At 33.4% G+C, this 18,508-nt stretch overlaps 1 non-coding gene across 1 annotated transcript; it reads left to right on the top strand.

The window, feature by feature from the left end:
• The first annotated feature begins 12,038 nt into the window (after nt 1-12,038).
• LOC121208699 (small nucleolar RNA R71) lies at nt 12,039-12,144 on the top strand. The gene has a single exon (XR_005903830.1). It is a non-coding gene; the product is annotated as a small nucleolar RNA R71 (small nucleolar RNA).
• The last annotated feature ends 6,364 nt before the right edge of the window (nt 12,145-18,508 follow it).

Below are 18,508 nucleotides of genomic sequence, written 5' to 3' on the forward strand. Positions count from 1 at the left end.
TTATATAATGTCCTTAAATGGTTTTTGCATGCAAAACAAAATAAAAATAAATATTAGCTCATTGATTATCCATCGTTTAGAAAATACTAAGCTGCATGTTGTGGTCGGATCATAATGCAAGAAGATAGCTTGTGTTAATAGATTTTTTGCATGCAAAACAAAATAAAAATAAATATTAGCTCATTGATTATCCATCGTTTAGAAAATACTAAGCTACATGTTGTGGTTGGATCATAATGCAAGAAGATAGCTTGTGTTAATAGATGATCTAAATAAGTTCGTAGTTTAATCGAAATTGAGCAAGTCAATTGTTGTCTATCAAGTCCAAATAGGGAGATATCATATCTTAAGTATTGGAGAGATGATTCCCAGAAGATAGAGATATAGATATGATTGATTGGACTGGCAATACATTGAATAAGATCTAAGTAGAGTAAATCCTAAATCTATTTATGGATTTATTTGCTTGTAACAATTAGGGCTATGTTTACATGACTCGTATGCTTTGATTTATGATAGCTTGAGTTCAATTGGCAATAGAACCGAATGTTGGTACATTTGGTATATGACTTCTACATGACATAGATTCACCCACGATAGTGGAATTCATAGCCCTCCCCCAAAAAAAGGGTAGATGACATCTTTTCATCGGTATTACATGATAGATGGAAAAGTAACGTGGCCACAAGTCAATTATCTTCTTATCGGCATTACATGATAGATGAAAAGGTAACATTAAATGATTTAATTACTAGTTGTTAGTAATTGACTTTTTTCATGAAGGAAGATGTAATGGTTACCATGAGAAAAAATAGGATCATATTGGGAGAATGAATTTTATCCCAAAAAGATTAAGAATGTCCTATGAAGGTAACACACATATGACAATGTTATTAGACAAACACTTGATATAGTAGTTTATGTATAAGTATATAGTAGGGAGAGCACAATCATGGTACTTTAGTGGAATGATTACATGACTAAATAATGTTGTAATTAAAAGACGAAGAGTCGAAACTTAATTACAAATTATTTGAGCCCTAATTGTATATGTCCAATCGATCCTTCTTCTAGCTCGACATAACGTTGATTAATTGCATTAATCGATGATATGAAAATGTGAAACGATAAACTAGAGAAATAGACTGCATGTTTCACTATCCACGGTGAATACATTTTCTCGTTATGAACAAGAGATGACTTGGTAAATAATTAAATTCTTCAAATTATTATTTAATTAATTTATAATTAAATAATTGAAGTTCAAAGTGAAAATTAAATTAATAAAATCATCATAGTTTCATGAGAAAATTAATTTGATTATTTATGCATGGATTCTAGTATAGTAAGGTCAACATGACTTTAACAAAATTCGAATTGGATTGAGAAAATAATTGAATTAATTAAATGAATAAATAATATTTTGGGTATAATAAATATATTTATTGGGTTGGATAAATTATATGACTTGGTTTAAAGACTAGAGCGTTAAATTATACGAGTTTATCCATAGTGAGAGTTAGTTTGCCTATTAAAATATTATTATTTCATTTATACCTTGTTCGAATAAAACTTTTGTTTTCTCTATAAATAGAAACTAATAGCTTGGTCAAATAAACACTAAATATATGTCGATATTTTTTCAAAATATAGTCAAGTTATTTTACCAAAATAAATTTTGCCTTCAGTTTCTACCTCTTGAGAGTTTCACTAAAGTTTTCATCGAATTGTGAATTGAGCCTACACTCTAGCAAATTGAGTTTGAGATTAGAGAAGAAGATTAAGTGGTTAAAACACAGGAAATATGAAGTTTTCCTAATCCAAAAACACAGGTAATGTTCAAGTAATATGTCTATTGCTATAAATATCTGAACTAGTTAATTTAAAATTTTTTTTAAATTTTGTTTTGCTTTCACTGTTTTCAAATCAATTTTCCAAAAAATAATTGGTGAAATATAATGTTTTTTATAAGCCAAGAATTCTTGGTGTAAACTAAAATTCTCATCAATCACATTATACGTATAATATTATTGTTCGAGCACACTAATGGGCAACACATGTACCTAGTTTTTCATGAGTGCTCTAGTGGCTCTACAATAAGTCTCATAGAAGTAGCCTCACTTCACTTTCATATAGGTCAATCCATTAAGTGTATTCAATAGATTAATACATGACCATGACCGCCACAAAATGTGTAAGCGTTTGGACTAGAAATATTGCAGCAAAAATATATATAATCAAGCAGTGGTGACCGCAAGCATACGGGTGAAATTGTAATATAGTTTGTTTGCAATGAAACACTTGGTAAGCATTCTGAGAATCATATCCAAGGGATTATCAATTAGAGAAAATCACTATTAATTTAATTACAAAAAATAAATACTAATCTATTCGAGTTACGAATTAGTAGTGTAAATCCAAAACAATAATAAAATTAATTAATTACTTTAGCCTAAACTCAAACTAACCTTAAACTAAATTTACCAAAAAGAAATTAACAATCAAAAAAATTTTAGATAACAGACAGAAGATTAACTCGCTTTAGTGGTTGTAATTAACTATAGAACTCAGGTTTTAGTGAATTAGCTAATATCTAACCAATTATTATCTCTCATGTAACATCCTTCACCCGGTCTGGTCGTAGGACCCGAGTTATGGGCTATTACCATAATAATTGGAACTGATAATTTTAAATAAATTGTGTAACAACCATTTATATCACATTCGTAATCATATATTGTCATTCAAATCGAAATTGAGACTAAATTGAGCTTACAAAATTTCTTTTGGTGACCTAGGCATGAATTAGGACCAAAGTACAAAGGTTTGAAAGTTTGGACTCCACGTCGTGACGTCGTCAAAATAGTGAGTCACATCATGACGTAAGACCACCTTACGTCAAGACGTCATAAATTGTCCTTCAACATTGCGACGAGGAAAATTTTACATCGAGACGAAGACCCTATTTTTTGTAAAATGTGGCCATTTGATACCTATTTCGTGCCAAGCCAAAATAATGGTTTAAATGGTGCATATTTTTCCATTTAAACCTGCATAAAATCAACTTAAACACATACCAAAGCTTTCATTTACCCAACCACAAGATCATTCAAGCTACTTTACATGAATTTGACAATTTACTAAGCATAACTACCTATGTATTCACCAACAATTTAAACATAGTTCATCATTCACATTTACATTCCAAACTCAAGAAAATTAAATTCAAAATGTAACACCCAACATTAGTGGGTCCTGAGTTTAGGTTAGTAACCCTAAGTAATTTGAGTGGCGTGATCCTATTTGCCCAATTGATGGTTTTGGTAGATAGAACAGACACATAGCTAATGATAAAGTATCATAAAAAGATTGTTTTGTGAATGGTTTGAGTCGTAAAGAAGACGAGATTGGTAAGTGTGTGAAGGTTTTTGGTAATGAGGGTATCGTCAAGGGTAAGGTAACCTAATTTGTGTAGTTATGGTGCACATTACATTTTAACGAGATGGTCAAGAATGAACAAAGGGATAAATCAAGGATACATAAATATTTTAGATTCTTGTATAAGTTTCTTTACAGATGTAAGCCACTAATAAGGGCAATTTTGAAAGTTGGTGACACATGTAAAGTTCCACTATGAGAACATGGGTTTTACATTTATATTGATATGAGCTTTATAAGAAATGAGGAGTTATCTTCTTCCTTCTATTTGAAAACACCATTGTTAACTTGCTTTGAAGCTAATCAAGGATCTTTCTTGCTAAGCTGAAACTAAGAAGCAGAGTTTATGTAGAATGTTGTTTCATATCCTGGGTATGTATTATGGACTTGCATGTTGACTTCTGAAAGAGTAAATCCGTTTTAAAGGCATGAATAATAATATGAGGAAGTAAGATTTTTGCATGGGGGATTATCTTGGGTTCAAATGATTGTAAAAATCATATGAATGGCATCATTATGTCTTATAAGCAATGAATTGCTGATATTTCGTGATGGGTGTTTGGATTTGGAGATCAAGCTGCTGTTTATGGGTGTAAAGTGAGTCCCTTAGCTGACTCTTGTATATGTATACTAGTTTATTATAGATACTTTTGTGAAAAATCATATGAAATATTAACTAAGTTTAGAAAAGGATGGTACGATAAGTATGCTCATATATAAATGTTGAATAAGATTTGCATGTACAGTTTGTATGAATCTGAAAAGTATGAAGTATGTGATAAGAAATCTGGAGTAAAAAATATGACTGTAAGCACATGTCTGAGATGTAAAAGGTGAGATGTATGTTAAGTTTGGTGCTATTGGATGAAAGGTCTATTAATTGAGTTTGTGTCTATTCATTGTGGTGGAGTCTAATAGGGGGTTAGTCGGGACTTTAAACATGATTTTTGAAAGGAAAATTCCATGGCTATGGCACCATATTGTGTAAGAATATAGTTGGGCTATGGCATCATAGGGAAAAGAACTAAAGGAAGTTGATTACCTAAATAGAGTTCTCTATATAACCCAAGATGATGAGAGGCAAACCTCACAAACTGTAAGTCTAGGAGAATCCCTATCATAAAAACACCAAAAAAAAGAAGCCTTCATGGCGGCCTCTTAAAAAGGAAGCCTTTGTAGTGGTTTATGAAAAAGGAAGCCTTTGTGGCAATCTATTAAGGGAATGCCTTTATGATACACTTTAAAGAATGACCTTTTTGGAAACCATCTAAAGTAAATGCCTCTGTGGCAGACCCTAAGGAAAAGAAATGGCATTCATGACGAACACTCAAGGAACGATAGTTGCAATGAACTTAGAAGGAAAAACCCTTATGGCATATCTTGTTACACCTTCAATGAGATATTCTAATAAGCTTCCTCTTTGGTGAGCTTTGTATGAAATGTTATGGCATATCTTGTATGGTCTTAAGACAAGAACAGAGAAACTAGAATGCGTTAGAGCATGTGGCGAATTCGAAGTATGTTTTAATTAGACTTGAAGAACAAATTTAAGTAAGGGCTATGTCTGGTAAATTGAATAAGGTTATTAGAAGAAGGGTATTCTCTAGAATGGATCAAATCATAAAATTAAAGAATGGATCTTCTATCTATGTACAAAATCATTCATGGATTTTGAAGAAACGATGAGTTAGAGTATGTACGTAATAATAACAATATTTTCTCTGTACAGGCCTTTAGAATGGGTATGGTTAAAGAATCACGAAAGTGTAGGGTGAAGAACGTGAGTAGTGTATCGAAGATGTGGAAAGTATGACATGATTCTAAAGTCATGGGTGACATTTACGGTACGAAAAATGACATTCTAGGAAGATATTCGCTAGAGAGAAGTTGAAGAACAAAGAACAATGAGATGGCGAATTGAATTACCAAATGTGAAATAGAAAAATGCTTAAGGTAAATGGTTGTTTATCTCCCTAAGTTCTCATGAGTTTACCTTTTTGCACTATGTTACAGGTAAGTCGATTTGGATCAACACCAAGGGGGACGCCGCCAAAGAAGTGCTAGGGCGAGCTTTAATGCATACAAAATGAGTTGGTAGCATAAATGTAGTCAGTAAAATTATGTAAGATTTACACTTTGAGATAATGTAATTAAGTTATGGGTTCTCCTGAAAGTCTTTGTAGTAGAAATTCTTGTATGATAATAGTAATTGTCCAATGTATGCTCAATTGAAATTTTGGTTGGGAAATTATTTTAATTAAGTTGCAATAGTTATGATAATCAGGTATGAGTATTTAAACATAAGTCTGTATTTGTGTTGAATCACCCGAGATCCAAATCCAGTGAATCAGATCGGGTTGAGGGCGTTATAAATTTTGGTATCAGAGCCCAATTTAGTCAGTTATTGGATCATAAAGATGAAAGAGACTTGTATTCATAATGTGCCGAGCCTGGCTTAGCCTCTTAAGTATGAGTAGACAACTTTGTCTATGTGTAAGGTAAAAGATGTAATAAAATAATAAGTAAGACAATAGAGAATGTAAGGGAATGATTGTATTAATGTGAAAGAAAAAATATTACACGGTTCAAAGTTCAACAAAATGAAAGATAAAGAGAAATGCATTACATGACAAAAGAAGTATATTTCAGCCCTTGCCTTCACCAGGTTGATCAGTAGGTTAAGTAGGGACCTCTTTAATAGGAAAAGTGCCATTTAGAATTTGGTCCTCTGATGCTAAGCCCTCCTTATTGTCTTCAACAACAGGCGTGGATGGAATGATAAAACCTTCTGATTACCTCCAATCTCTTTGGAATGTTTCCTATTCATCGCCTTTTAGATGGTAAACATCGAAGCTAAGTGAATTAGTGGAAATATCTTTAAGACAATTGAAGTCCACTTTTTTAGATCAAAAGGACTTACAGCCACATGGGCGTGCAGAATCATATCTGAGTTTTACTCAAGTAAGGCCTTGAGGAGATTCCTTTGTGTGTCCTCCTGAAATTTCTTGAAGGTTTCATCATGAGAACAATGCTGGCTCTCTAGATCTATTTGGTGATTCCCTCCCGCAGCTTTGAACCTCTCTTCCAAGGCAAGCTTTTCATCCTTCAATAAATTGAGTTCCTCTTTTAGCTGCTCATTTTCTGTTTGAGCATATTTGTATTTGCCTGTTAGAGTAGAAAGTCATTCATCTAGATTTCCAATCAAATTGGTAGCTTTTCAATATTGCTAGCGTAGTTCAGCCAAAGAGTCTTCGCAAAATTTTGCAGCCTTCTCTAAATTAGATATTTTATTTTTGTAACATTGACTGGCATTTCTAAGAGCCCCACTCTAAAGACCTTGCTCAATAGATGTAATCTCTAAGACTTGGGCCTTAAAAATTAGAGGGTTTTCATTTGAAGTGGATGCAAGGTAGGAAAATAAAACTTTTATTATTTGAGGAGGTAACAGACTCTACTTGTAACCTCTCCAATCTAGCCTAGACATTATGATTGAATTGTGAAGATCACACTAGCCACCTATGTGACTAAACTAACCTACCATTCTTTGAAACCTTAGTTACTTTCTTTTTTAAGAAAAATCAATGCTTACACTTGTTATCTTGGGAAATGTTCATTAATTAATTAAATCATCCTTAAGCCATTTTATTATTGATAGTGTGGTTTCAGAAAAGACATTGCTCGTTGTTTCACTCAGTAAAACCTCATTATCTTATATTACAACGAAAGCTCAACTTATGACAAATTTTAGATTAAGCCAAGTTTCATGTATTGTCCAATTTTAAAATGTGATTTAAAAATCAAATTAACGTGTTGAGTATGCATGCATGAAAACCCCAAAATAGAATAAGACCCAAACCACAATCCAAATGTCTTTACAGTCTAGAAGAAAAACCAAATGAATTTGAATAAAACTTATGTAGAATAATTATTTAGTTTGAAGTCCATCGTATGTCTGCGTGTCGTGTCTGATCCTAGTCTTGGTTCCATAATGATGCATAAAATTCTTGAACAACAGGGACCACAACACTATATGTAATCATCCAAAAATGTTCCCACTTATGATATCTGACTAATGGCCATATTTCCTTACACAAAATCATGGATGGATCAAATTCCCTTTCTTGAATGAATGTTTTTCCTTGAAGTTCATTAAAATATTTTTCAATATTTGGATTTTGGAAAATACAGGGATTTTGAACCATTTTGGCTCTATTTCCATAGTTTGCCTAAATTTTCTAGGAGGCATGATGTTTTAATTCGACAAACTAATGTATTACTAAGCAAAAAAATTCAATAGAAAAATAAAAGTTGACTTTAGAAACCCTTAACCTTGGATATATCATTGGATTCCTCGTCACACTTTGTTTGCTCGTCACTGTTTGGAGTGCTTTCATCCTTGCCCTTCACAAGTAAGATTGAAAGAAGAAAGACCTTAAAACAAATCAAAAAATAAAAGAAAATGATGAGTTTTTAGGGGTTTAAGGGATTTTAATAGTTTTAAAAGATTAAAAGGGGTAAAGTGTGTTTAAATAAGAGTTAAATATGTTTTTTAGGTTAAGAAATAGGTATTTTGGAGGTTTAAAATTGGGAAAATAAGGGGTTAGGCTATCAAGTTGTGTGAATAGGTCAAGTCAACCCTGCAAAAAATTTGCAGTAATGTCACGACACAGAGGTTCTGTGTCGCAACAACCTTAGTAGCTTACCGTTGTTGCGAACAAGGGTTCCGTGTCGCGACGCATCCTTCAGTTTGGAATTTGGGGAGACTGTCCTCCATGCTGCAACATAGAAATGTGGTTTCACGACGTTGATTTGTCGTAATTCAATGTAGCAGATTAAACTAGTTTTCACATTTAAGGATCTTGAATACAAGCATTTTCATTATGTTCTAATTTATTTCCTTTAGTTTTGTTTACATTCAATAAAATATGCACATTGAGTTTTTTATTAACCTTAAGGGCTAATGAGGCCAAAGGGAGAGCTAATGTACTTTGTGAGTGTGCAGGAGACCATTAGATTTCAGGTCAATACTGTATGCTATGCCGCAACATAGGGGATCTGATGTCGCAACATAGAGACTAGAATAGAGAAATTGAGAAACTTCCTTCAATGTCACGACACAGGCTGAGGGTGTCGCGACATAACTCTGAAGATGGCTGTAGAGGAATATGCTAGTTACCACGTCGTGACAAAAATCCTAGTGTATCGCAACATCGAGTCTGTAATGAGAATAAAACACGAAGCATGGGAGTTTTAGTCTGCACAATCAGACTTTAAGCTTGGGAACGTCAGCTACCCTAGGGCTAAGGACGACGGCTACTTGAAGGCTATAAATAGACCTCTCTGGCACATATTATAAATATGATTTCATTATCTTATATTCTCTTTTTAGTTTTACATTTGTACTCTTGCTTTCTTAGGTCTTTTTTTATAATTTTAGTTTATTTGTTTTCTTCAAGAGATCTGATTGTGAAAGAGATCAATTTCTATAGGTTCACTCTATTAATCAATATCAATCAGGCTTTCTTAAATTCTATATTTTAATTTATTCCTTATGATTAATTATTCCATTTTTTCCATGTTGTTTATGAAAGCCATGAGGAACTAATCCTTCTATAGGGGATTAGTAAGTGGAGGTATGATTTCTTATCTGTATTATAAGGGCATTCAACAGATTAATTGTTTGGAAAAGGAAGAACATGAAACAAAACCTAGGCCTAACAACCCTAGGAAGTTATCAAGGTGGGAATTACCCCAAAATTGGTATTGCCCATTTGTGAACACCTTTAGTCCAAGCTAGTCTGGACTGTGAGATCAGAAGATAAGTAGTTCTTGTTGAATCGTTATGTTAATGGAAGATTAGAGGATCCTGCAAGGATAGCAACTAGTTGGTTGATGAGGAACCCGAGACGACAGTTAACTAGGATAGCCAAATCGAGCTGATCACCCATCCTCAGATTCGATTCACGTTATCTATCTTATTTTATGTTATTTTATTTTATTATTTTACAGACCTTAAACATATTTCTTATTTTACTCTTGTACTATAACTGAATTAAAGTATTAATTAGATCTTTAATTGTTTAGGTTAAGATTAATTTAGTACTTACCTTCCTAGGCTATGATCCTCTTAGTACTCTATATTACAACTCGACCCATATACTTGTGGATATCACCTCATAACTCTCTCTTTTATTGCAATATTCAAACTTTGGAAGTTAGTACCTTCGAAGGTGATCAAACATCAATTTGGTTCTTCATTTCCTGCATTCTACACAAAGTGTTGTGACACGGGGTAGATGTGTCGGGACATCGGCTCTGTGTCAGCCCAGATTTCCATATTTGAGGATGTCTCAGTCTTGAATCAACAACTATCGAATAAAAGTTAACATCTAAATTCTACGGTTAGTTATATATACAATAATTTAGTACAATAAGGCAAGTTCAAATATTTTTAAGTTTTACTGCTGGATTCATCTGATAGTATCATCAATTCACCGATGGATGATTCTTCTATTCTGTCAGTATTAGTCCATCGTCCATTGGGCCATTCCATCTATGCCCGCTTGTCCATTTACTTAAACCTATTTATTCTTTTTTCATGCATAAAAAGGAAGTGTGTCCCTTGTATCGGGATTGTTAGAGATAAATAATTTTTTGCATTGTTCCCCTAACTTCCTCCTATCTTCCTCACTAGGTTGGTGACCACATTTAAAAGTTTTAGTCTTGCCATTGATTTTCATAGTTAATTATTTTTCTCTAAACCAATGATAGATCTAAAAGTGGCCAGGAAAGGTCTACCTAATACGATCAGTATCTCACGATCTTCCTCAAAATCAAGCATCCCAAAATCTGTCGAAATAATGAAACTGCGCACTTTGACTAACACATCCTCTAGTACAGGTTTTGGATGAACTGAAGATTATGCCCGCTTGTCCATTTACTTAAACCTATTTATTCTTTTTTCATGCATAAAAAGGAAGTGTGTCCCTTGTATCGGGATTGTTAGAGATAAATAATTTTTTGCATTGTTCCCCTAACTTCCTCCTATCTTCCTCACTAGGTTGGTGACCACATTTAAAAGTTTTAGTCTTGCCATTGATTTTCATAGTTAATTATTTTTCTCTAAACCAATGATAGATCTAAAAGTGGCCAGGAAAGGTCTACCTAATACGATCAGTATCTCACGATCTTCCTCAAAATCAAGCATCCCAAAATCTGTTGAAATAATGAAACTGCGCACTTTGACTAACACATCCTCTAGTACAGGTTTTGGATGAACTGAAGATCTATCAGTCAACTGTAGTGTTATATGCATATTCCTAAGGTCCCCTAACTTGAGTTTTTCTAAAATCGATAGAGGCATTAAATTAATACTAGCTCCTAAATCGCATAGAGCTCTATTAAAATGAAGACTCCCTATCTTAGGAATAGTAAAACTACTTTATTAAAATTAATACTACAGGAAGTTCTTATACTAACTTGTTTACCTACCTTAATTTTCCTCTACCTAGACATAATTTCCTTTAAAAACTTGGCGTACTTAGGAACTTTCTCTATTAGTTCAAGTAAAGGTAAGTTAGCATTTAATGTTTTGAACAAGTTCAAGAAACTTATGAATTCATCCTCACCCTGCTTTTTTTTTCCTCTAGTATTGAAAGGAATGGCATTTTTGCACCGGTAAAATCTTCAGTTATTTCCTTTTCTGTCTCCGCTGCAGGTGTGGTTACCTTTTCTAGTTCTGTCTCATTTTCCTCCTCTAGGGATTCCTCTTGAAGATCATCATTATTCTCCGCAATTGTCTCCAGAGTAGTGGTTTTTAGGCTACTCAGTACTTTACTCGATCGGAGTGCGATCACTTTAACGTGTTCTTTACCTTCCTTCCATGGATTGTGTTCTGTATTGTTGGGAATAGCTATGTCAATTTTTCTTTTGATGTTACCCATCGTGCTCGTCAATTGACTCATTTGATCCTCGAGTTTAGTCAATGTTCTTGTTGAATCTGTGCACTCAGACTACAGCTACTTGACATCTGTTCTCATTGACTGCATTTCTCCCTCGATTCTATCCAAACATTGACCACATGTAGTATGATCACTTGGGTTGACCCTATATTGAATTTTCTACAAGTAAGGAGGTTGATATTTAGTATTTTTAGCTTGATTTATGCTATTACCTCCTCATTGATTTCCTCTCCATCTAAGGTTTGCGTGATCTCTCTAATTGGGATAATATGTATTCGAATAAGGGTTTCCACACCTATCAATGTATTTTACATCCTCTATGGGATTATTGATATAATGGAAGAGTGGTTTGTCTCCCCCATGTATAGGCAATGTAGAAGTAAATTTGATAAGATGAAGTCTATCTATTATCTGCTGATACTTGCCAAACTCTTCGATAGTTTTCATCGTAGCGGGTTTCTGGCCATATGTCAATTGTTCAATCAGCCACTAACAGGAGGTTAATGCCATATTTTCAATTATTTCATACACATCCTCGTTCATCCTATTCATAAGGGCTCCTCTTGCTATCTGTCTAACCCAGATCGTGCATTTGCATCCAACTCGTTATAAAATACCTACAGTCTCATCAATTCAGGAAATTCGTGGTGTGGGTATTTTTGAATCAACATTTTGAAATATTCCCACACCTCGTAGAAACTTTCTCCCTCCATCTATCTAAAGGCAATAATCTCTCTTCTTAGTTGAACTACTTTGCTTATCAAGAAAAACTTCTGTAAGAACTTTCCAACGAGTTCATCCCATGTAGTGATAGATCCTAGTGCCTGCGAGTCTAACTAAGAAAAAGCATTATCAATCAAGGAGAAGGGGAACAACCGAAGATGAATAGCGTCATCAGTGACCCCATTATACTTAAAAGTATCACAAAGTTGGAGAAACATTTTTAAATGTTGATTAGGGCCCTCTATCATCGTGCCCCATAAACTGTAGATTATTCTGGATCATCTGAATCATAGCTGCTTTGATCTTAAAATTATTAGTTGTAATTGTCAGCCTTGTTATACTTTCCTGAACCATGTCCAAACTTGGTAAGGCATAATCCCTTAGGGTTCTGTCATTCTAAGCTATATGTACATTTGCGGGTAGCTGTGTTGTTGGTGGGTTTTCTAAAGCGTTATCATTAGCGTCACTGAATAGTGGATTTTCACTTGGTAATTTACCTATAGCAGGTGGTGGTGGATCTTGCATCTGTTGTTGTTGTTGGTGATTTCTTCTGATTATTCTCTTATAATCTGTGGCTACTACAATAGGTTTGCTCCTACTACGAGTCATACACTAAACCCAAAAAGAGCATATTAGTAACAATAAAATAAAATAGAATCGTGTCTATATATTAAAAAATTTCTAATTATTCTTTATACGTGAAAAAATTAAAATTATCCTCGTAACGTTCCCTCCCCACCAACGATGCCAAAAACTTGATCGTCGCTGGATGTACTACCATTGAGACTGTGAATACTGCAAGTATAAGGGTCGAGTTGTAATATAGTTTTACAATGAAGTAGGTGAGTACTCCAAGGATCGTACCTATAACGCGTAGGTTTGTGCAAGTGTACACAGTTATTATCAAGTAATAAGTAAGTGTCGAGTTATCGTCTCCATAGGGATTGTATTTGTGCTAAGTCACCTAATTTGTAAAATTATATTAACAATTTGGTAAATAAAAACAAAATATAGTTGAGAAGTGATGATTAAAATATATTAAACTAAATGCAATGATCCCTAATGCAAATTATCCTAAGTATGCAAACTATATGACTGAAATAGATTTTAGCAAAATTAAACACAATTTGCAACAATTATAACATAAATAAACTAGGACAACTACTTTAATTAAACTCAACTTATCATCAACATGCTTAATAACATTCGGAAAAACATTCCATGGCAACTCGATCTTTCATGAGTTTGGAAACCACATTAGGTCATTTCGAAATCTTTTACTTTGTAAATACACATTTTACTGATCCTTATTTACTAAGGATTTCTTAGTATTCGTGTTGAGTTAATAGGGATGTGTTAGATTTAAAAGAGTTTAATCATACAAATCTGAAAACTATGTAGATAACAAAGCTTGGTTAGAGTTGTTAATAGGGCTAGGATCTAAATTGAGCATGCACATTACAATTATGCGTCCACTAGCCGTCGTCTGGTTAGGATCGCTCAGCTAATTTAGGTGTATTTCAATCATGTATGAACAAAATACAGACTTGATTTTAATTGAAAACATGATCGATTGAGGCACAAACATTATAAGCATGAATCAAATAAGTATTATTTAATCAAAGCAATCATCCTAGCTTAAATAAAATTAAGCTAACATTGTTGTAAACAATAACAAAGAACACATAGCAAACATTTTCAGATTAAATTAAAGAAAGGAAAGATTAAACCCAAATCAAAGTGGCTATCACCCAAGACTCTGACTGACTAGGCTCCTTCACTACTTTGCTTTGCTCCTTTGCTAATTACTCTCCAAGGTGGCTGACCAAAGGCTCTTTAAAAGGCTTAATTGCTAAAATCTCTATGAAGAGATGATGCTAGGTGTGGGGAATGGAAAAGGCTAAGAGAATTTGCAGAGAATAGAGAATGATGAATGAATGAGGGAATGAAAGGATCATATTTATAGGTGAAGAGAGGTGGGTAGTTTGCTAAAAATAACTAGGTTTAGTCAATTGGATGGCCGACCACAATTAGTGGAATTTGAGCTGATTTTTACTTGATTTTAAAGAAAATTAAATGCCACAATAACTCACGACTGAGACTCAGTCAATTGTAAATCTTCGGGCAAATCTCTAATTTCTTCAACAATGCAAGGACTTTGTGTAATTAAACCAAAAAGTGGCTTAAAAGAACAGCCATGTGTAGTCAAATTTGGGTTGACTTGGTCTTCAATTTGGACGGTTTTGCAATCCAACAAAGCTATCAAACCTGTCCAAAATAAATTAATAAGTTAAAGGACCAAAGAAGAAAATTTAACCAATTTAAATAATTAATTAAAACCCAAATTATTAATGAAATATTTTGAAAGGAATTATTAAATATAATATAATATTTTATTAATTAATTTAATCATGCATGGCCCATTTTATATCTTAAAAATATAATATGCTCAAATCAATATAAAATAAGCCATTTTATGCATGAAAACTATATAATAAAGAATAAAATCACGTTTTAATAATTTCTATGACCTAATTTCATGCTTATTTTATACATGAAAACTATATAATAAAACATAAAATCACATTTTAATAATTTCTGTCCTAATTTCATACTTTCACATATTTCATTAATTTATTAAACAATTACTTAGTTTTAAAAACGTATTTAAGTAAAAAAGTGATAAATTACATAGGAAAAATCCTATATATTTTTCAGTTTACACACCTTCAAACTTAAATCATTGCTCGTCCCGAGCAATGTTTCTGCACAGGAAAAGGTCTTGCTAAGGCAAAATTACTAATTGTGTAAGCAGCATCAATCTTTGTCCTATAATTATGCATTAATAACTTCATGCTCATCAATCTTTTTTATTAACAAGTAATTCATATGCAAACATTTTGAGAATTTTATACTAAGTTTCAAAATATGCCAACATGAATCATAGTTTGTATATATGTCACAGCCACAGTTAACATTCTTCATTCAACATAATTTCTTATCAATCAAGCAAACAGTCAAAAGGCTTATTTTTAATCTTCATATGTTGAACTTAGGACTTCCTCTCCACTAATGTAGGTGACATAATCATCAAATCAATAGGTCTTTTATAAGGTTGTAATGGGGCTCGATTAAAGGTAGGGATTTTAAGAGATGGGACATTTTGGTTTTAAAAAATCGTAACCTTTAACTTTGTCTTGGTCTTCTCGTAATACAACCTTTCTCTTTAAGTGAACCTTTAGAACATCTCCAAACTTATTTTAAACTCAAGCCTATACATTTTCCTTTTTGGAGATTGAGCAAACTGCTATTCTTTTTTTTTAAGCATGAGCACATACATCTTTTTGAAAATTCCCTCAAATGTTGATTACCAAGACAACTTTAGTTAAGATGGGTGCACAAAATTAGGATAATTTTAAAAGATGGTAATGTGGCTTATAATGTAGGTTTATTGCAATAAACAGGCCTTTAAGCTCAAAATTACATTTTCAAGGGTCTAATATCATAGGGTTGGCTTGAAAAGGCTCAAACGATTTAAAGAAATAGTGCCTATATCATTTTAGATTTTTATGTCCCGCAGGATTTCTCCTCAAGATAGTTACTAAGTCAATTCTAAAGATATAAACCTTTATTCATGTCTAATCTCAAAAGAAACTAAGTTTTCATGGCAAACATTACTAAGGCTAAGATCATAAAGCATTCTATTCTTCATGATAACATACTTTCAGTTAGATAAAATCATCATTCATACTTGCATACAAACTATCTCATTAACAAAAAATGTCTCTAAACATTCATTTATGAAAACATACTTATGAAAGAAATGATTGAAACATACTTAAAAATTTTAAAATTTTGAGCAATTTATTTGCCTTATCCCCTTTAAAAAGAAGCAATGTCCTCATTGCAAGAACAAATTAATGAATGAAAACTACACCAGGAAGGGTTGTAAAGAAAGAGAGATGAGTCATTAAGACTGCTTAAATACCAAGTCTTTCTTAATAACCCAATCCTAGACATGTTCATTCCCATTACCAGATCACTTAGTCTTTTTCTTTCTAAAGAAGTGTTAAGTTTATTCATGCTTGCTATGTTTTATTCAATAGAAATTAAATCCTAATTATGAAAGAAATAAATTCCTAAAGACCTAAAAATAATTAAATAAATAACAAAATAAGAATCCCACTTTTATTTTTCTAACTCATTCCCCTTATCTTCTTTAGCTCCATCTCCGCTTGCATCGTCAATATCTTCCGTCCGTGTCTCAAAGACAGCATCTTGGAACTTAGGAACAAAAGTATTAAAGATATTCTTAAAAGAATTTTGAATTGGTTCATCTCTAATTTTTGCATATTTCCAGTAAGTTTGTTGTTAATTGTGCATGAACCTGCACATATCCATCAAAATTGACAACTCCGATTTCCTTGAAGCACTTGCAGAAGTCGACATAGAAGTTGTAGGTTCAGGTTCAACACTTAGCCTGGCTGGTTCTTCTCCTATCTCAACCTTTGGTTCAGGGTTTTTAGATCCTTCAACTGGTTTAGGACTATTCGGTTCCTTATCAGATTCTGTAATAGCCCGGTTTAGGGGCTAGTTAAAATAGAGGTCTCAAAACCATAAATTTGAAGTCAAAAAGATTATTTTATTAATATTTTGATGTTCTGGCTTGAATATATTAGTGAATGAAAATTTTGGTAAGTTAATTTTGACGTTTGTGAGCCCAATTGCGAAAAAAGACTAAATCGCATAAAATGTAAAAGTCCTAATTTGATAGCATAAAGTGTCAATTTGATAGAGGATAAAAATTGGTAGCCTTAAAGGGGAAATTAGACTCTTTTTCTATAGCATGGCCGGCCATAGGAGACAAATTTTGGAGAAGGTTAAAATTAGGTGAAGCTTAGGTCATCAATTTTATCTAGTGTGATATTAAATAAAAAAAAAGGAGAAGCTATCATTTTTCTCTTCTTGGCCAAAATTATCAGCCATTGTTGGGGTTTGAAAGCTTCAAAAATTTCAGCAACTTTAAGCCCTCTCAAGTAAGTGATTTTGATTGTTCCTCTTAATGATTTTTACATTTTTGGACTCCTTGAAGCATGAGCTTTCAAATGAGAGGATTATTGTGCATAATGAACAAGAATCTAGAGTTTTACAATGAGAGGATTTATAATGTTTGCTGAGTTTTTATGGCAGAATATGAGTCCTAGTTATGTTATAAACAACTTTTGTGAAGGAGTTTTCATGGAAAACACCTAAAGGGGCTATTTTACATAAGTTGTAAAATAGTTGGTAAATATGTGAAATAGTGAGAATTTGAAGTTTCTATAAGAGTAAAAAGGGTTCATCTAGGCTCAAGATACGAAGAAATTCAATGAAAATCAATTTTCGAGCATAGGGGAAAATGGTCATTTTGCCAAGGTCTAGGGGCAAAATGGTCATTTTACCTAAGACAAAAATTTAGATTGCCTAATTGTGTTTAGTGAATAAATGAGTGCATTTTGCTATTATAGATCAAGATTTACCAAATTCGAACCTAGACTGGGGGAAGTCCAAGCAAATCGACTAAATCGACTAGTCGTGTACATTTTGTAATTCGAGGTAAGATGTATGTAAATAATAAAATTATATTGCTACCATATGTGTTTGAATTTTCATTGAATTGATATAGCAGGAATTGGTTGATTGTGAATTGAGAATGCGTAATGATAATTGTGATAGTGGAAATCCCGTGGAATCCTAAGAAATAAACCAGACATTCATGCCGTGACATTTGGGTCACTTGCTTGAGCTAGTGTAAGACATGTCTGGGACATGCATCAGCCACATTATGAGAGCCAGTGTAAGACCATGTTTGGGACATGGCATCGGCATTGAGACGAGTGCCAGTGTAAGACATGTTTGGGACATGCATTGGCCTCGGGACGTAAGCCAGTATAAGATATGTCTGGGACATGCAACGGCTACGAGATGTGTCAGTGCAAGACCATGTCTAGGACATGGCATCAGTACGGATATGCGAGAGCTAGTGTAAGATCATGTCTACAGCATAGCATCAGCCTCGATGATGATAGTCAGTGTAAGACCATGTCTAGGACATCGCATCGGCATGGATATGCGAGAGCTAGTGTAAGACCATGTCTGGGACATGGCATCGGCCTCGATGATGATATTCAGTGTAAAACCATGTTTGGGACACGGCATCAGCACGGATATGTGAGAGCTAGTGTAAGACCATGTCTGGGACATGGCATCGGCCTCGATGATGATAGTCAGTGTAAGACCATGTCTGGGACATGGCATAGGCACCTTACCCGCGTTTGAGGCTTAATGAATATTTGATAGTGTTCCAAATGGTTCAACGGTAAATGTTATGTTTTTAAGCTAATAAG

Source organism: Gossypium hirsutum, chromosome A10, assembly GCF_007990345.1.
Source record: "Gossypium hirsutum isolate 1008001.06 chromosome A10, Gossypium_hirsutum_v2.1, whole genome shotgun sequence".
In the NCBI taxonomy this organism is placed as follows: Eukaryota; Viridiplantae; Streptophyta; class Magnoliopsida; order Malvales; family Malvaceae; genus Gossypium; species Gossypium hirsutum.